The 20,736-nt window shown below is 47.4% G+C and overlaps 1 long non-coding RNA gene across 1 annotated transcript in view; it reads left to right on the top strand.

Annotated features, from left to right (window-relative positions):
• Positions 1–20,530, top strand: part of LOC146768850 (uncharacterized) — a 49,477-nt gene extending 28,947 nt beyond the window's left edge. Inside the window, exons 2-3 of the long non-coding RNA XR_014950102.1 lie at positions 17,945–18,917; positions 19,032–20,530. This is a non-coding gene — a long non-coding RNA (uncharacterized LOC146768850). The remainder of the gene's footprint in view (positions 1–17,944; positions 18,918–19,031) is intronic.
• The last annotated feature ends 206 nt before the right edge of the window (positions 20,531–20,736 follow it).

Below are 20,736 nucleotides of genomic sequence, written 5' to 3'. Positions count from 1 at the left end.
TAAACAACCCCACCCTGGCCATCCCTGGCAGCGCTGGCCAAAGGCTCCTGCAGCTCTGGCAGCCTCGGGGCCGTGCCCATTCCCTGGGCAGTGCCAGCACCTCTGGGGAAGAGCCTTTCCCTAAAATCCACCCTAAATCCCTCCTGGGCCAGCCCCAGCCAGGATCCTGTCCCTGTCCCAGAGCAGAGCTCAGAGCTGCCCCTCTGAGGAGCTGCAGACTGAAAACTGAACCCCATTTCCAGGAGAAACGGGCTCCTGTCCTCCAGAGGGGCTGTGGGCTCCAGCCCCGCTCCGAGGGCGCTGCAGCTTTATCCCTGGGAGGTTTGCTGGGAGAAAATGCCTGGGAGGTCCCTCAGAGGGTGAGGGTGGAAGGGGGAAGGTGGTGCCACACGTCAGGAGGGGCCCCCAGGCGTTGCTGCTCTCGTTCTTTCCTCGCTGACTTCGCCCCCACGCTCAGCTCCTTGTAGGTGACACCGGGGGCAGCTCCGGCTTTGCCTGAAAGCTCTGTGAGGCCAGGAGCTCTTCCCAACAGCCTCGTTCCACAGAATTCCTGCTGCAGGATCAGCTCAGGTGCCCCTGTGCTGAGACTTCAGAGAATCCCAGACTGGTTTGGGCTGGGAGGGACCTCAAATCCCACCCAGTGCCACCCCTGCCATGGCAGGGACACCTCCCGCTGCCCCAGTGTCCAGCCTGGCCTTGGGCACTGCCAGGGATCCAGGGGCAGTCACAGCTCCCCTGGGAAAACTCAGAAACAAAACTCAAAACCTCCTCACCCTCACAGGGAGGAATTTCTTCCCAATATCCCATCCAAACCCACTCTCTGTCAGTTGGAAGCCATCTCCCTTTTTTTTGGCACTCCAGTTCCTGATGCAGAGTCCCTCTCTGGTCTCCTTGACCTTCCCGTCAGCCCCTGGAAGGTGCTCTGAGGTCTCCACACATCCTTCTCTTCCCCAGAGCTCCAGGAATGTTTGGACAACACTTCCAGGGGTGCCCAGGGTGGAATATTTGAGGGGGTCTGTGCAGGGCCAGAGCTTGGACTGGATGATCTTTGTGGGTCCCTTGCCACTCAGGACATTCCCAGATTCTATTAATGAATTAATTTCCTGGTTTACGTGCTCCTTAGGACAAAAATTAAATTTTTTTTTTATTATTTTTTCCTTTGCTCTCTGCCTTGATAATGTGGCTGAAGATAAGAGCAGAGGAGCATCCCTTCAGCTCCTCAGGGCTACCACACAATCCCAACTCTTCCTCACCCCCTCCCAGAGCTTTTTATTAAAAAAAAATAAATATATATGAAAAGCCAAAGGAAAATCAGCCCAGAACAGCAAAATCCTCCCTTTTGACTCAGAGTCTGACTCCTTTTTCCAGAGGGACTTTTCCCAGGAAAGTCCACATTGGTCTGACCCCTCACCCCACCCTGCTCCTCCCTGCCAGCTCCTGGGGTTGTCCCAGGGTTGTCCCCGGGGCTGGACGTGGTGACCTCATGGAGACGTCAGCCGTCATCTTCCTCATCTTCCAATTTGGGACCCAATATAAGGCCAGTGGCTCCCAGGGCAGGAACAGAGGCTGGAAGGGAGGGGAGGGCAGGAAAAGCCTTTGGGGAAAGAGTTCAGAGAGTTTGGGAAGGGTCACATTCACTCGTGGAGTCACTCCTTATAATTTTAAGTTTTATATTTTTTTCTATTTTTTTCTCTTTTTTTTTTTTTTTTTTTTGGTCATTTTTTCCTATTTTTTCCACTTTTCCCCCACTGGCAATTTCTCAGCCCTCCCTTTTCCCTCTCTGTCCCTCTCTGCTGCTGGTGTGGTGAAGATTTCCACCCACGAGGAACTGGAAAAGCCCCATAGGGATATTCAGGCTGGAGAAGAGGAGGCTCCAGGAGAACCTGATCCCAAATGGGAGATCCTCCCCTGGAACACTCCCCTGTGGACTCTGGGACCTGAACACTTCCCTCAAAACACAGCCCTGGGGTATCCTCACAGATTTCTTGGGAAGCAGAGCTGAAACCATTGGGAAAATCCCATTTTTTTACATCTTGGAACATTTTCTGTTGTGAAATTTCCATGGGCTGGATCCCCTCTGACCAAGCCCAGATCACAGAGATGTTCCTTGCCCAATATTTGATGCCAACACAAAGCATAATGACCATTCTAGACTTAAAACTGGTTCTAAATCTAAGTCTAGACTGCTCAGAAAAGTGGTTTTTCACAGAAAAATTAGGAAGGATTAAAAAAATATCAATTATTTGGTGTTGCAGCCCCAGATGATTCAATAGCAAAGAGAAAATTACTCCTAATTTTGGCATCAGGATCTCTAAATTTAGGCTGAAATGCTGGAAAAAATAAAAATCATTGTAATCCAAATCATAAAAGGAAAAAGATAAAGGTCTTTGAAGATTGAGCTTGGGTGGAAATGAAACAAAAAACGCAAAAGAAAGAAATTCAAAATGGGAAAGCTTGGGGGAAAAGCTCCTTCAAATTGGGTTAAAGGTATTTGGAGATTGAGCTTGGGTGGAAATGAAAGAAAAAACACAAAAGCAAGAAATTCAAAATGAGAAAGTTTGAGGAAAAAGCTCCTTCAAATTTGGGTGGTCATGGCCAAGTGAGGAGAAATCCACAGGAATCGTGCAGAAAATGCAGAATTTCCATCAGAACTTTTCTATCAGCAGTGCCAAACATGACAAATTCAAAGGTCCAGCCCTGCCTGTGTGTTTGGGATCACCCGGAGGTGATTTTCCCAAGATTTTCCCAAATTTTCCCAAGTTCTCCTCTCCAAGCTGGGACAGATTTGGCCAAGAGCAGGAGCAGCCCCAGATGGAGGCCACGGTTCTGTCAGGAGCCCAGAGCCTGTCCAGGATCTTCAGGGAGGGGAAATGAGAACCTGTTGCTGTCCCAGAATGGAGCATTGGCCTTGGAATGGGAAGCTGAGTCACCTCTCCTGCTCCTCTGGCCTCTCCACCTGTCGGATTTGCTGCTTTGCTTTTTTCTCTTTCCTTCCCTACCTTCTTTTCCAGGTTCTCAACCATAAAATTTCAGCTTTCCGCAGTGACATCACTGCCCAAATCCTCATTTTTGGAAGGAGGGGCTGATGCTTTCCAGCAATATCCTCATGCCCATGGGACACAGGGGGGAATATTCATGGAAAAAATCATTTTTAAGCATCCCAAAACCTTCTCTCCCTCTTTCTAACAACTCCTGCTGTTCGAATTAAGAGGCGATCAGAGGTTCCTTTATGTTCCAAGGGGTTTTATCCACGATATTCCCACTCCATCAGACATTTAGGGAAGTGTTGGGAGGCTGAAGTTCTTGGCCTGGATGTTGGGATGTGACTCATGAGCTGGAGGTGGGCAGGTGACATCACCAGCAAAGGGAAACGAGCGTTTCAAGGGCTCAGGGGTTTCAGTGGAAAGGAATAAAATATCCAGACACAGAGGATTAGCAGGAAAATTTGCCTCTGTCAGGAGCAGGGCAGCCCAGAGAGAATAAATTATATCCTTTTGCTTCCTTCAGCCACCGGTTTCTTGTCAGGCTGGAAAAAAAATTGGAGGGGAAGCCAAAAAAAAAAAAAAAAGAAAAAAAAAAGAGGGGAAAGAAAAGAAAAAGAACCCAGCTGGCTTTGACAGAAATGCAGCCATTACCTCAGCGAGCTTCACAGGAGGGCTTTGAAAGCAGACAAATTTTCTGGGTCCTGTCCCAGATTCCCAAATCTGGATTTCCTTTCCATGAAGACAGGGAGAGATGTGGAGTTAGACAAAACAAAAGTGGTTTTAGTAGCTGAACACGAGCAGCAGGAACAGGCCTGAGCCCCCCAGGGACTGAGCTTCTCCTCTTTTGCCTCGTCATGGCCAGAAATCTCAGCCCAAACATTAATCCTGGAGGTTGTGAGATTTTAGAGAAGTGTTTGGTTATAGCTCAAGAGCAGTCAGAAGATTTTTTGTTGTAAGGGAACATATAATTTTTAAATTAATAGCTAGTTGTTATAGGATTTATTTTATTTTTTTTTAACTTGTTACTTTTACTTACTTCTGTTGTACTCTAATTTTATTTATTTATTTTTATTATATATATTATATATATTTATATATATAATAAATATACAATATATTAAAAATGTATTATATATAATAAATAAATAAATAAATATATATATATATATATAATATATATTATACTTTTATTTAATGGGCTTCTGACTTATAGGTATAGATATGTTTCTATTACAACTTTTAAACTCTTAGTTTATTCTATATAATTACACTTTAACATTATTAACTTATTATATAAAGTTTTATTAAAAATAAAATATATATATTAACTATATCTTATTTCATATAGTTTCTCAGTTAAGGTATATTTTTACTTATAACTATAGAAATATACATTTATGATTTTTTTGCTTAATGTTTGTGTATTGTATCTTGACATTAATTTAATTTTACATCGTTATTATTTTACATAATTATCAATGTAATTTTACATTCATTTAATTTAAATTTAATTTAATTTAGTTAAATAAATGAATTAATTTAATGTTACAGATCAAACTTTTCAGTGTCAGTTTTTCTGATTCTCACGCCATGGGAGGGGGTGGAATGGGATGAGTTTAAAATCCATCCGAAACCCAACCACTCCATAATTCTCTGAACTCTGAGCCCATGGACACAAGGATACAGCAGGGACCATTCCTAGGGGGTAACAGAATGAGGATTCTTTGCTTCTTCTTTTGCCAAAATCGGGATTAAATGTGTGAGAGGGTATTTCTTGTTGGGACTCAGGTGTTTGTCAGTTCTTGTCTCTGTCACAGCCTCACAAACCCTGAGTTCTGCAGCACTTCACTCCAACAAACTCAAAATGGAGCCCATCTCTCTCTCTGCAAGGCCTTGTAAGGATCAACTGTCCAATTAAGAAATGACACCTCAATTATTTTCACTTTTAACCCAATACCCAACCACCCGTGCCCGCAATGGGACTTTTTTATCCAATTGCACAAAACCACCCAAACCCATGGAGAAGGAGGTGAAGGAGAAGGAGAAGCCTCTGCCCTAAAACCTCCATCTTTATATCTATTCCTGCATTCTAAACCCTTCAACTCTGAGTTTCCACCCTGTGCTATCACACACTTCCATTCCAACTCCACACCTGTAATCTCAGTTTTATTATTGAATTTTGGAAGCTTCTCCACGGCCTCAGGTCAGTGCAGTGTTCTCCTGGGGGTCAGTGCCTGGCAGCACAGAATGTCCCAAATTCTCAGCAGCCAGGGTTCCAACAGCAGAAGGTGTTGAGATCTTCCCCAGGGGCAGCAGGAGCTGGAAAATTGTGGGAACAATGACACCAGGTGAACAAAAAGGAATTTTTTCATCATGGCAGCAAAGTGGCTTTGGGAAAACCTCCCATTCCCCCTTCGGGAATGGCCTGAAGGTGCAGGGGGGCAGGGTTAGGTGGGATATTGGGGAAAAAAATTTCTTTACTGGGAGGGTGGAGACTTGACAGAGTGCCAAGAGAAGTTGTGGACTCCTCATCCTTGGATGTTCCCAAGGCCAGGCTGGACAGAGCTCTGAGAAACCTGGCAGGTTTCTAAACCTAAAGACCCTAAAATGTGGTGGAACACCAACCAGGATCTTCCCAGGTGACTTCCCAAGGGTCATGCCCGGCTCCTTGGGGCTGTTTGACAGGAAAACAAGAGAGAAAGGTCTGAACTCTGCTTTTATTAAAAGCTGGTTTTGTGCTCACAGACACCAGGGGCAGATCCAGGCACACAAAACTCAGCCCAGACCTCGCTCAGGGTGAGCTGCACCTGGAATTTGTCCCCTGGGTCCCTCCCCAGGGTGTCCTCTGCAGCTGTCACCGCCCCAACAGCAAGTGGAGGTGACAAACAGCTCCTCAAAGTGTCAAAAATCAATTTTGGTGATGCTCCCTGCCCAAAACCCAGCACAATTCCCCACCTTAAGGAGGGGAAAACAGGGAATGAGCACCCAGGAAGGTCTGGGGTGTCCCCAAGCCCAGGTTCAGCCGGGTGAGCTCACTGATTTTGGCTCCTCTCTGAATTTTTCTCAGCTCCAGCCTAACAATGCCTGCCATGAAAAGCCCCTTTCACCTTTCTTGTCACCTTTTCTCTCCCCACAGCACAGCCACAGCTGGTGGCAGCCAAAGGAGATTGCTGCAGCTCCTCTCAGCTGAGGTTTGGGGGAAAAAAAACAAAAGCACAAAACCCCAAACCTCCAAAAAACCCCATGCACAGCAAGGGTTGAACTGTGCTGTTCTCACGGGGTGGAGGAGGAGAGGAAAACACTTTTATTGCAGCAGTTTTGCAGCTACTGCCAGGATTTGTCTAAAACTTGTTGAAATCTTGATTTTTAGGGCTGGCACGTGGATTTTTAAGATATCACCTCCACCCAGGTGGAGCTTGGCTTAGAGAGGGCTGATCCTGCTCCTCTGGGCTGCCAAGGAGAATATTCCTGCAGAATACTGGGATTTTTTAATTTTGTGTTTTGTATTAAATATATCTCCAAGCTTGGAGACTGGCCTAACCCATCCTGGGTGCTGTCAGGCCTTCATTGAATTTTCCCATTTCTGCATTCCTGTTTCCCAGCAGATTAGGAACTGGATATTAGGGAGGAATTCCTCCCTGTGAGGGTGGTGAGAAACTGTGGAAGTCATCCCTGGAAGTGTCCAGAGCAGCTTGGACAGGGCTTGGAGCAACCTGGGACAGTGGAGGATGCCCTGGGGGACTGGATAAGTTTTAAAATCCCAAACCAATAAACATCAACCTGATATGTGGTTTTTGTTTTATTAAGCCATTTTTATTTTTTATATCAAAACAAATATCTGCAATGAGAGTTTGGAAATGACCCCCTTGCCCTGCTGTGTACCTCAGTTCCCTGCCACGCTGGTTTTGGGGTCCCTCAGGCTCCTGCAGGTTGGTTTAGGGGTCACTGATTGTCCTGCAGGTTGTTTTGGGGTCTCTAAGGGTCCTGCAGGTTGTTTTGGGGTCTCTAAGGGTCCTGCAGGCTGGTTTGGGGGTCACTGAGAGATCCTGCAGGCTGGTTTTGGGGTCTCTAAGGGTCCTGCAGGCTGGTTTTGGGGTCACTGAGAGATCCTGCAGGCTGGTTTTGGGGTCACTGAGAGATCCTACAGGCTGGTTTTGGGGTCTCTAAGGGTCCTGCAGGCTGGTTCTGGGGTCACTGAGAGATCCTGCAGGCTGGTTTTGGGGTCCCTCAGGGTCCTGAAGGCTGGTTTTGGGGTCACCCAGGCTCCTGCTGGCTGGTTTTGGGGCCACTGATTGTCCTGAAGGCTGGTTTTGGTGTCTCTAAGGGTCCTGCAGGCTGGTTTTGGGGTCTCTGAGGCTCCTGCAGGCTGTTTTGGGGCCACTGATTGTCCTGCAGGCTGGTTTTAGGGTCTCTGAGAGATCCTGCAGGTTGGTTTTGGGGTCCCTCAGGGTCCTGCAGTCTGGTTTTGGGTTCACTGATTGTCCTGCAGGCTGTTTTGGGGTCACTGATTGTCCTGCAGGCTGGTTTTGGGGTCACTGATTGTCCTGCAGGCTGTTTTGGGGTCTCTCAGGCTGCTGCTGGCTGGTTTTGGGGTTCTGCAGGCTGTTTTGGGGTCCTGCAGGCCTCCCCTACCTGCTCACCCCTGACCAGACCCGAAAGCAGAGGCAGTTTCCTGAGCCAGCCCGAAGAAAAGAAACTCTCCGACGTTTCTGGCAGCAGCTGCAGATCAGAGATCACCCCTGGCCAGCAGCCCCGGAGCCCTGAGAGCCCGGCAGGCTCTGCCCTCTCAAACAGAGCCTCACGTTTTGGAAATGAGCTCTGAGCCCTTTTTCCATCATCTCTTACAAGTGGGAACCGAAACCTCTCAAAGCCAGGGACCTCATTAAATAGGAAAGCTGGACAGGACAGAACACACATCCAACCAATATGGTTAATTAAACGTTCTGTTTATTAGTGAGAAGATGGCACTTTATATACACTTCTATATAGTTTACAGTTTAAAAGGCACTCTCATTGGCAAGCTAACATTGTTTGTCTTTGTCTTAAGGTGAACTAAACTTCACATTATAAACCTATACTCCTTCACACCCAGACAGCCCAGTGCTCCCCATCACACCTTGATAGAATTTCTAACTGTGCCACGAACTCTTAATTTCTAACTGTGGACAAACTCTTAATTTCTAACTGTGCCACAAACTCTTAATTTCTAACTGTGCCACAAGCTCTTAATTTCTAAATGTGCCATAAGCTCTTAATTTCTAAATGTGCCACAAACTCAATTTCTAACTGTGCCACAAACTCTTAATTTCTAACTGTGTCCCAGGCTGGAAGGCCTCACAAGGCCCAGATCTGAGGTCTGGACTGGAGTGGCTCAAATCTCATTCCAGACAGAAATCTTCCCTCTCTCTCTCAGAAATGCTGCAACACTTCTCAGTGCACAGAGAGTGTGTTTGACACCAGAGCTGTTTGATGCTGATTCAGCCACTGGGCTGCTGGATTCTGATCCTTAAAGGGAACTTTTTTTTCCTGGATGGATGAGAATTTGTCGTTGTGTTTGATAATTGGATTGGAAATATTATTGGGGGTGCTCACCTGGAGAGGAGAAGCTCCAGGGAGAGCTCAGAGCCCTGCCAGGGCCTGGAGGGGCTCCAGGAGAGCTGCAGAGGGACTGGGGACAAGGATGGAGGAACAGGAGCCAGGGAATGGCTTCAAAGTAGGATTTGATGGGAGATTGGGAAGCAATTCTTCCCTGGGAAGGTGGGATGGGGCTGGGATGGAATTCCCAGAGCAGCTGTGGCTGTCCCTGGACCCCTGGCAGTGCCCAAGGCCAGGTTGGCCCAGCCTGGGATGGTGGAAGGTGTCCCTGCCATGGCAGGTTTGAATGGAATGAACTTTAGATCCCTTCCATGATTCCATTTTTTGCTGAGCCAGGATTAAAGCCGCGTTCCCAGACCTGTCCTAAATGCTGCATAATTAACTCTGAGCTTAAACCACATCCAGCTTTGGGAGGACCTGGGTCTGTCCACCCCAGGCGTGTCAAGCTTTTGGATCGCACCCAAAAAAAGGGACAAAACATCCACTGGGAATTAGGACAGAGCAGCCAGCAGGAATTTCTCTGGATGTGAGTCCAGGACATCCCTCTGGCTCCAGACCCTGGCAGGGGGCTCAGAGACCTTGGCACAAAGTCACAAACACTTGTGGCTTCCATTTTAGCCCATGGAAAAAGCTGCCAGTGTTGTATGAGGAATTACAAACCACAAGGGTTTGAGCAGTGTGGTAGTTGAGTTAACACAGGGTGGAAAAGTAGAATTTTGGGGTTTTTAGAATGGGGGTCAAGGGGACAAGATGGAGGGATTTGGGCATGTCCTGACCTTCTTCTCCTTCTTCTTGTCCTCCATGTCTTGCTGTGATGGTGACACTTTTCTGTTGGTTCAAGGTAGAGGTTCACAGTCTAACATAGATGATAGGTATTGGCACAGAATTGTAAATATAGTACATGTAATTTTGAATATATAATGTAAACTCTGCCTGAGGTGGGAAGCAGATTGCCACGGCCTCCTTGCTAGGCAGAGCTCAGCAGGTCAGAGAGAGAATGTTCTAGATAAGGAAAAATAACCTTGAGGAGCTGATCCTGCCCATTCGGACTCCTCCTTTGGCTGCAGGGAGAAAAAAGACTTTTACGCTCCTGGGGTCATCCCAGCACCACAGACCCTGAGAGATGTGTTTTGAGGTGACTGCCTTTCCAACCCTCTGCTCCCCAGATTATTTCCCAGGCTGTTAAAACGAGCCCTTAAAACAAAGCCAACATCTAAATCCCAGGAATTCCAAGGCTTTCTGAGGGATTCTGATGTCCCAGCAGGAGGCTGCTCACTCCTGTCCCTCTTTATCCCCACCCAGCAAAGCTCGGGTGTGCTGTGACATTTCCCTGTGCCACACTTCCAGCTCCATCCTGGCTCTTCCCAGCTGCTCCAGGGAAACATTTAGACCCACACACTCCTGGGAGGAATATTCAGGCACTAAAATGTCACTGCAGAAGGTTGAGTTGGCCTCTCTGCCCCATACCCCACTGTCCCCTACGAGCAGGCAATTTTCCTTTAGGGTTTCACTCCTCGTCACAGCTTTTAGGGCACTGGAGGGCACAGTGAGTACAGATTTTCCACCCTCAGATGGTGGGAATTGTTCTTTTTCAGCCTCCCACTTGGTGTGGTTCCTTGCCAAGGAAAACCCAGGTGCTGCTGGGCTCTTGTCCGGGATCCAGGCAGGAGCTTTCCCTCTGAGTCAGGAGAAACCCAATCCCCCCAGCACGCCCCGAGTCCGGGCCGAGTTGCAAATTGCTCAGACAAGACAGAAAATTGAGGTCCTGACCACATCTGGTCCTTAAAGATCCCCCTGAGCTCCTTGCAGAGGTAGGAGCAGCAATCCACAGAATTTGGCAGTGCCTGGAGTTTGCTCCTGCTCCGCTCCTGGCTGTTGATGTCGTGGCGTCCTGTCTCCAGCAATTTGGGGTGGATCTGTTCAGGAGTGGAGAAATCTCCTTTTTAGGGTATTGTTCACTCCCTACCCTCCTGTTCCAGGCAAAGCTGGGCCTTTCTTGAATTGCTCAGACACAGGGAGCAGGACTCGAGTCCAGGAAGTCTCAGCTTGAAGTGATCACTGGAGCACCAGTCACAGAACCCCAGGATCCCAGATTTACTGAGGCTGTAAAGAAATAAAGAAAAATCCTTTCCTAAAAAACAACTTTACCACCGTGTAAAGATATAAGTAATAATAGTAGCTCAACCACCCAAAGTTTCTCCAAAAACAGAACACTTAGAGAACTCCAATGTTTATTTGATCCTTCAGAACCACCCAGCCCCACCAGCATCACACCAAACCCTGTCCCCAAGGCCACATCCAGACTCCTCTGGGACAATTCCAGTGACTCCAAACCTCCCTGGCAGCTCATCCCAAGGCATGACCACTCTGCCAGGGAAATTTTCTTTCCCAATATCCAACCTGAGCCTCCCCTGGTGCCACTTGTGGCCTTTTCCTCTCATTTTTTCCCTGCCCCTCCTGGCAGGAGCTGTGCAGAGCAGTGAGGTCCCCCCTGAGCCTCCTTTTCTCCAGGCTGAGCCTCTCCAGTTCAGCTGCTCCTCCCAGGATTTGCATTCCAGCCCTTTCCCATCTCCTTCCCTGCTGTGGCCACACTCCAGCCCCTCAGTGCTGTCCCCACTGTCCCAGCCACCCCTCTGCCCTTCAGCCAAGCACTCCTGGGCCTTTAACCCCAAAGCCTGACCCCAAAAGGAGCCTGGCTCCACCTCTGGCTGGGTCTCTCCACAGCCTATGGAGAAATTCCATGATTTTTAAGGTTTTTAAAGGGTTTTTTTTTAAGGCAGGATCCCCATGGTTATGACCATGAACTCCTGTTTGCCAACAGAGTGAGTCCTGCTCTCCTCAGCCAAGGGAGAGAAGCTGGAGGAGATCCCAGTGGGATCAGCTGAAAGCACTAAAAATCCAAGCAGTGACCTAGGGAAACCCTCATCCCATTTTCCCACTTCAGTCCCTCTTGACCCCACTCTGGAGTGTCACTGGTGGCATTTGCTCCTGGCTCTGTCACTGGCCTAAAAACTCAAATATCGAAGTGGGTTTTTGTTTGGTTTTTTTGGGTTTTTTTTTTTTGTTTTCTTTCCAGAACAAGAATGGAACAAGTAAGAAAAGACAAAAAGATGCCTTGCCACAGATATTCCCTGCATCTGGCTGCCTCCCCACGAGTTCCAGGAAATTGGTTGGCTGCCACTTCACACAGCTGGGAACACTTTGGAGCAGCAGTGGCCGTGGTGCTGGTCCTGGTTGGAATGAGAAGGGCGAGGGATGGGATGGATGGAATAACAACTGCAGACTGGCTGGGGATGGATCATTCTGCAGATCCAAGTAATTCCAAGGCATGGATAAAAGGTGTCCTGAGAAGCTGAGGATGCAGGATCACCCCAAAAATACCACTCAGAGCTGGGGGTGTCTGGGATCCAAACAAAATCAGGATGAGGTGTTGGAGTGTCTCCCAGAAAGACTCAGGAAAGAGGATGAAGGTGGGAGGGAAGGAAGTTCCAAGAAAAAAAAGGTGGGAAGGGATAGAAATTCAATTTTTTATATGGATTGAGATCTATGTAGAGTTCTTGGAATGACAGGGATTTTCCTGTCATTCAGGATCACTCCTAAGTGATCCTGAGAACTCTTGTGGAGGAGTTCAGCTTTCAGAGGTGGATTAATCCCAGCAGAATCCATAAACCCTGGGAATGATTGGTGTTCCCTCGGGAGCATTGGGAATGAGCCCTGTGTGCCTTCTCCTTTCCCCAGCACTGGGATGGATCATTCTGCTCCCCAACCCTTTGGGGATCCAAGAAATTCCAAGGCATGGATAAAAGGTGTCCTGAGAAGCTGAGGATGCAGGATCACCCCAAAACCACCTCTCAGAGCAGGGGGTGTCTGCGATCCAAACAAAATCGGGATGAAGTGTTGGATCACTCCCAGAAAGAAACAGGAAAGAGGATGAAGGTTGGAGGGAAGGGAGTTCCAGCCTTGATTGAGTGTCCAAGAAAAAAAAGGTGGGAAGGGATATAAATTCAATTTTTTATATGGATTGAGATCTCTGCAGAGTTCTTGGAATGACAGCAATTGTTCTTGTGAGGAAAATCAGCTTCCAGATTAATCCCAGCAGAATCCATAATCCCTGGGAATGATTTTGGGTGGATTTCCTTCCAAGTGATTATTGGCTTGGTTTTGTCAATGCTGATGATATTTGGGAAGATCTGATTGGAGAAAACTGCCTGCAGTGAAATAATTAGGAATTAATTCAGTTCTCTTAATAAGATTTTTTGTTTTAAAAGAGAAACATTTTATAAAGTAAGGATATGAGGGATTGGAGCCAGATGGAGTGAGCAGTTCAAAGTCCAATTTGCTCAAATCATGGATGCAAGGAAAGGATGGTCCTTTTCGAGCAAACAAAGAAAATTAGCAATAATTAGGGAGCTGACCAGGAATAAAAAGAGAAGTTCCAGTTGGAGTTCAGAGGCACAAAATACAAAGTAGCAAAAATCCAAAGTAGCAAAAATCTGGTTTAGATCTCACAAAGGAAATAAAAAGCAGCAAAAATGGTTTTCAGTTACAGAAACGAAAAGAGAACAAAGAAAGAAGAAGTGAGGACACTTTGATGGCAACCTAGACATGAGAACTAAACAATGACTCAAAACTCAGGGAATGCTTTCTCTCGTTTTCCAGGGAGGATGCAAAAGGTGGTGGGAAAAGCAGGAGGACGAATGGGGATGGAATGAAGGTGAACTGGGAATGGTGGAAGCAGAGCTCCAAGAGCTCCCTGCCTCAAACTGGGTGAACTGGGCACTCTCCATGTTCACCTCTGGAAGGATTTTAATGGGAACAGGGATCTTAGTGTTCTCCCAGTTCACCTGGAGAAGCAAAATCCACAAGGGAAAAGAACTTCAGCAAAGGATAATGCTGATATCCGGAGAAATGGGATTACCAGCTACTGGGAGGTTCAGGTTGGAAACCACAGAACATTTCCAGCCCTCTGAGGCCTGAGGATGTGGCTCAGATTCCCAGGAGGAGAAGATTTCTCATGAAAGGTGACCAAGGGCTGGGAAGTTTAATTTAAGAAGGCTCAGGGGGGACCTTGTGGCTCTTCAGAACTCCTGACAGGAGGGAACAGCCAGGACAGGGGTCAGAAAAAGGGACAGGAGGAGAGGGAACGGCCTCAGGCTGGGCCAGGGCAGGCTCAGCTGGGACAGCAGCAGCAATTTCCCCATGGAAAGGGTGCTCAGGCCCTGGCAGGGGCTGCCCAGGGAGCTTTGCAGTGCCCATCCCTGCAGGTGTCCCCTGGAGGTGGCACTGAGTGCTCTGGGCTGGGGACAAGGTGGGCATGGGGCCCAGCTGGGACTCCCTGGGCTGGGAGGGATTTTCCAGCCCAAATAATTCTGGAATTCTATTCCTGGGCTGGGTTCTACCCCCAGGTGTTGCCATCAGTGCTGCCCTGGCTGAGGAGCTGCGCTGGAGACCCCACAGCTGCCTTGGACCTTCATCAGCAAGAGCCCCCTTCCAAAATTTAGGGAACTCTGGCTGCATCTGGAATTTCTGCCTCTTTAATCCACTTTTAATAGCCGTGGAAATTAGCATGAAAGCCTAATAATCGTGTCTGGGATCAAGAGAGACAGACAGGTATTGTTTAAATTCACATTTTAGCAGCATTAGTAAGCAAACACAAGGGAAAACCAGTTCTCTGTTGCAACGCTGGAGGATTTTGGCAGGATTTTGGCAGGAGGAATAAATCCTGCAAGCTCTGCTTGTAATTAATCTCTATCTGCAGCTCAGAGCTCTGTCCAGGAGAATTCCCATTGCTTCAGCTGAAGATGCTTCAAAGTCCGTCGCAGAGGACACACCAGTGAAAAGTTTTGCTGGTAAGGTCTTTAATTATGGCTTTGTTAAACATTTAATTTATAGATGAAAGAGCAGCTATTGTGAGATGGGCTGTTAAAATCATCTATGCTAAGCTGTTAAATAAGCTCCTGGCTTTTTGTTAATTCCCAAATATGTCAAGGAAGTAATTTAATATTGGGACGTGGAGTTTTTGTTCCTGTCTCCCTCCTTAAATTGGAGTTAATTGGATGGGTGCTGCAGTGGAGCTGAAATGGTGCCAGGCATTTAAAATTCAGTATTTCAGGGCAAGATTGCAGATTTAAATCCGGAGACATCACAAAGAGACAGAGGCAACTTAAAAACAAGGAGCATCCTCTGCCCTTTGGATCTGCTTCAATTAATGGCAGCTTTGGAGGTGGTTCTCAATAGAACCACGAGGGGTTTTTTGGGGACAAGCCCTGGGGAGAAGGATTTGGGGATCTCGTGGGTGAAAAGCTGGACAGGAGCCACCAGTGAGTGCTGGGAGCCCCGAAATCCATCAAAATCCTGGGCTGCATCCAGGGAGGAGAGAGCAGCAGGAAGGGGATTGGGATTGGGGTTGGGGTTGGTATTGGTATTGGTATTGGGATTGGGATTGGGATTTTGGGATTTTGGTATTGTGCCCTCCAGGTGAGAGCCCACCTGCAGAGCTGCCCCAGCCCTGCCCTAGCCCAGCAGGAGCTGGAGCTGCTGCAGAGAGCCCAGAGGAGGCTCCAGGATGAGCAGAGGGATGGAGCAGCTCTGCTGGCAGGAAAGGCTGGCACAGCTGGGATTGTTCACCTGCACAGGAGAAGCTTTGGGCTGAGCTCAGGGTGGCCTGGCAGGGCCTGGAGGAGCCCCAGGAAAGCTGGAGAGAGACAATTTCCAGGGATGGAGGGACAGCACACAGGGAATGGCCTCAAAGTCTGAAATTACAGGTTTAGATCAGATATTAGGAAAAATTTCCTCCCTTGAGGGTGGGCAGGACCTGGCACAGCTGGGGCTGCCCTGAATCCCTGGCAGTGCCCAAGGCCAGGTTGGACACTGGGGCTGGAGCAGCTGGCACAGTGGGAGGTGTCCCTGCCATGGCAGGGGTTGGAATGGGATGATCCTAAAATCCCTTCCAACCCAAGCATTCCACGATTCCATGATTTTCCATGGGTATGGAGCCTCCTGCTGCCAACAACCACCCAAGAGCAGCAGGACAACATCTCACACCTGGAGACCTCCAATTTCCCAAAGGGGCCGTGCCCATGGCCAGGCTTGGTCATGAATTCATTTCAATTTGCCAGGCTTGGTCATGAATTCATTTCAATTCACCCAGGATTATAAATTGTGCTCCATCAGGCAAGAAAGGAGAGACTCCAATTAAGTTCCTACCTCGTTAAGCAAAGCCAGAGCAAAGAGTCCAGAAATTACCCGTGGACAATCTGCCCCGACCACGGTTTGTAAACAGCTGACAAATGCATGTTCATTAATTCAGAACTTGCTCCCAGACTTTTTCAGAGCACAAAACGAAGCCACACTCTCACAGTAAATTATTCACTGCAAATGATTCACCAGCTTTAGAAATTACCCAATCCCTGAGCTCTTTTTCCAAACAGTGCATGGATTTCTCTGGATTGATTGTAGTCCCAGAACCTTAATTATTTCCCTTTTTTTTTTTTTTTAATGCTTTATTTGGTTTCCATTCCATTTTTCTTGCCTGTTACCTTGTCCTGATGAGGATTTTTTCCTTCCTGATTTATTCCCAGCCAGTGAGGTCGGTGTTAATCGTCATTTTGTCTTTGCTGGAGTGACTTTGTGGCTCCTGGGTGCCACAGTCCCAGCGCTGGTTCACCTCAACCCTCTTCATTTGCATTCTGAGCCCTCATGGTCTGGGCAGAAATTCTCTGTCACCCGGGGTGACCTTTCAGCCACTTGTCACCACCAGCTCACACCCTCGGAGCAAGGGTTCCCCTCAAATGCCACAAAACCGCCCTTTGGGCATTTCCCATCCCTCAGAGGGGAAAGGAACTGTCCTTTGGGATGGATTTGGTGGTTTTGAGGTGCTGTCAGAGGTCGTGAAATGCTGGATGATCCCTGTTTGGTGTCCACAGGTGATTTATCCGTGATTTCTCAGCATCCACGGAGCCTTTCCCATCACGGATCCTGCTGGATTGGCCCTGCAGGGAAGTGGGGAGGGGGACAGAGGCTGCAAGGACAGGAGGTGGCTTCTGTCCCCTCTCTGCTCTTCCTGCCAACTGCGGGAGCAGGAGAAGTGAAATAAATATTTTTACTTTATTTCTAAAAATAAAATATTGATTTTATTATTAATAAAATAAATTAATATATTATGTATATTATATAAAAATAAAAGTAATAATATTGTATAATATAATGAATAATTAATTATTTATCTACTGTATATATTAGATATAATAATAAAATTAATAATATAATATATAATTAATTATTTATCTATTGTAAATAGATAATATTGTAAAATCATAATAATAAAGGGGCTATCATTAACAGCCCTGCTTTCCACAGAATCCCAGAATCTTCCAGGTTGGAAAAGACTCACTGGGATCATCAAAATCCAATGATGCAGGAGCACCACATTAAAATATGGGCATGGTCCATAACACTTGGAGATCTAAGTGGCAATTTTCTAACTGTGTCCCCTCATAAAAAACTTGTGATTGAGAATATCTTAAAAAGCTTTTTTTAATATTTGAATTTATTTTAAATGAAAATCCTTCTTATATTCGGTTTATAAATGGTGAGAGAAGCATCTGACAACCGAAATGTTGAAGCTGCTTTGAGTTCCTCTCGAATTATCAATAATCTGTGGGCCTGGAGCAGAAAAATTCTTTTGTTCTGCTATTTCTGCAGCCACGAAACACAAAGTGCAGGCGGGAGGAGCGGGTGACGGTTTAGCTGCAACCACATCTTCTCTAAATTGGTGACACAAGCCAGGGGCCTAAAAATAAACATCGCTGTGGTTTGGCTCTCAGAGCCAGAGCGCAGTCAAGAGGTTTGGGGCACGCGAAGGACGAAAAAAATCAACCTGTTCTTCCAAAAAGAAGAGAAAAACCTTCATGGTTTGAGTTCTTTGAGCCCAAATGTAGCCATGAATGGGAAAAGTCACCAGTGAGGCACTTAGAAATTAATGGATTTACAGAATGGTTTGGTTGGAAGGGATTTTAAAATTATCCCATTCCATGGCAGAGACACCTCCCACTGTGCCAGGCTGCTCCAGCCCCAGTGTCCAGCCTGGCCTTGGGCACTGCCAGGGATCCAGGGGCAGCCCCAGCTGCTCTGGGTCAGCTCCTGGAAGCCAAAACACCAACCAGAGGTTGAAAAGCAGAAAAAGAAATTCCTCCAGAAGATCTCCAGTGAGGACCAAAGGGACTTTTTGGTCCTTCCACAGGCGTGAAACAACCCTGAGCCACCACCAGTTGCTCCCTGAAGGGTTTTGCTTCCTCAGGCTGTGAGTCACCAGGATTTTTTCCACCAGGAAGAGTGGCCAGACCTTGGGATGAGCTCCCAGGGAGGTTTGGAGTCACTGGAATTGTCCCAGAGGAGTCTGGATGTGGCCTTGGGGACAGGGTTTGGGTGATGCTGGTGGGGCTGGGTGGTCCTGAAGGGTTTTCCCAGCTTGATTCTGGGATTCTGAGAAGATCCAGCACTTCCTAAACTCCTTTAGGGCAGGTTGGACAAGTCAAACTCTCTGGTGCTCAGCCTGGAGCAAAGGAGGCTCAGGGTCCCTCATTGCTCTGCACAGCTCCTGCCAGGAGGGGCAGGGACAGGAGGAGAGGAAATGGCCTCAGGTGGCACCAGGGGAGGCTCAGGTTGCAGATTGGGAAAGAAAATTTCCCTGCCAGAGTGGCCAGGCCTTGGGATGAGCTGCCCAGGGAGGTTTGGAGTCACTGGAATTGTCCCCGAGGAGTCTGGATGTGGCCCTGGCAACAGGGTTGGGGTGATGCTGGTGGGGCTGGGTGATCCCAAAGGGCTTTTCCCACCCTGATGATTCTGTTTTCTTGTGTCAACAGCTGACACTCAAATAATTTTCTGCCTCATTCAATGTGTTATTAAGGCAGGTGTGGAAAATGGGGGCTGCTTTCCCTCAGGAATGGTGTGGAGTAGGGAATCAACACAAAACCCAACAGTAATTCCAATATCATTCACTTCTAACAGTCACACCCTGGACTGTGTGGTGACGCTGGACTCAGACAGGGGGATTCCTAAAAATGTAGGAAGTGGTTGAGAAAAATGTCAAAACAAAAGGGGAAATTAATTCCTTAGAGTCAGCAGGAGGAATGAGGCCAGCACAACTCTGAAGAGGAGCTACAGAAAGTGTGGGGCGAAATTGGAGCAGAAGAAATGGAGACAAAATGGAACAACACACCTGGGATTAAATGGCAGAGTTAAGAGGTTTTTAAAGGTTATTAAAACCTTGCCAGAATGCACCAGAAAATGGGAATTTGTATCCAGTGGAGCTGGAAGAAGCAGCAGAAACAAACGCAGGTAAGTTCTGAAGGTGGAAATGAGAGGAATGAGCTGAGGGGGTGAAGAAAGCAAGCAAATCAAAGTCTTAAATAATAAATCCAACATAAAAATGTCTTTTTGTGTGTTCAAAAGGTGAATCCCAGGAATAAATGCTGGGTCTGGCTGTTTTGGGGAGCGCCAATGTCTCAACTGAGGACAATAAAGAACCAAAGGGAAGATTTTTCTTCACCAGTGAATTCAGGGTGAAATATCTACCTCACACCCCAAAGATGATGCTTTGCCTGAGTTTTTCCATGAAGGAAAGAGTGGCCCAAGGAAACGGGGGTGTTTCAGAAGTGGGTGAGCTGTTTTTCCACCTCCTGCCGTGAAGTTACACCTAAAACCAAGAGTTAGTCAGCAAACCCTGAAAATCAAAGAAGACAACAAATTATTTCCATTCCTGGAATTAGCAGGTTAGAAAGGGCTCTCACCTTAAAAAAATCATTGAGCTGTTACATTGCTAAAAGGGGATTAATTAGTAAAAAATGTGTGAACTGGGAGGGGAACTTCATCAACTCCATATCCATCCGAGCAGTCCCCAACTGCCAGGGGTGGGAAGGAAGTTCCCATCCATGCAGATAATGCCAGAAATAACCACAGGGTTTGGAGAACTTCCTGCGAATTTCTGGCTGTTGTAAGATACAGGGCAGGGCCAACAGACCCTGCTCTAATCCAGCGTTTAAAATGCCTTAAAGTGGGGTTTTATTCCCAAACCAAAATTCAGATGTACAGTGAGATCATCGGTCTCTGCAATGCTGCTGCTGCTCTCGCCCCAAAAAGCACAAATTTTGGGCAAATTACAAAGTACTCTGGGGTCTGACTGAGACATCTCCAGTGTTTGCTGCAAAACTCCATCTGTAGCTGCTGGAGGTCCCAGATGAGGTTTTAGAGCTGTTTCCTGCCCATTTTTTTGTTGTTGTTGTTGTATTGGATAATTTGCTGCATTTTCTCTTAGGTGCTTGATGAAAATAAAACTAAAATGGTGAAAATTGCTGGATTTTTTTAATTCCTTGTTTATCCATCAGAGAAATCTTGTTTTGCTGACCCAGCCCAGAAAGCCAAACACATCCTGGGCTACCCTGAGGGAGGTGATTCCCCTTCTGCTCTGCTCTCCCCCTGCACAGCTGCCTCCAGCCTGGGGGACTCCAGCGTGAGATGGACCTGGAGCTGCTGGAGTAATTCCAGAGGGCCATGGAGACAATCAGAGAGAGGGATCTGCTGGGAAAACAGCCTGGAGAAGAGAAGGCTCTGCTCCTGGAGCACCTTACAGTGCCTGGAAGGAGCCCACAGGAGAGATGGAGACATTTCTCAAGGGCTTGGAGAGACAGGACAAGGAATAAAGACTTTAAACTGAAAGAGGGAAGGTTTCGGCTTGGTATTAGCAAGGAATTCTTCCCTGGCACAGGGAATTCTTCAGCTGGGGCTGCCCCTGGATCCCTGGCAGTGCCCAAGTGTGGGAATCCAGGGCTTCCCTCTGGCTGCCCTGGCTGCCCTGGGACCCTGGCAGGGGTCAGGAACCCCCTGGACAGAGCCCCAGAGACACTGGCTGTGATCTCTGTCCATGGAAAAGAGTTTTCAATCTTACAGGATCAATTACCAGCTCTGAGTGTTTGATATCAGTAACAATTAAGCGTGGCACGGGTGCAAAAGTAAAATTTTAGGATTCTAGATGAGGCGTCCAAAGGGGACGAGATGGAGGAAATTGGGTGTGCCTTGTCCTTTTTCTCCTTCTCCATGCCCTCCATGTCTCACTGTGGTGTTGGCATTTTTCTGTTGGTTCAGGCTGGGGACACACTGT

This window comes from Lonchura striata, chromosome 1 (genome assembly GCF_050655825.1).
Source record: "Lonchura striata isolate lonStrDom1 chromosome 1, ASM5065582v1, whole genome shotgun sequence".
Taxonomy (NCBI): Eukaryota; Metazoa; Chordata; class Aves; order Passeriformes; family Estrildidae; genus Lonchura; species Lonchura striata.
This window is presented reverse-complemented; position numbering and strand designations above follow the sequence as displayed.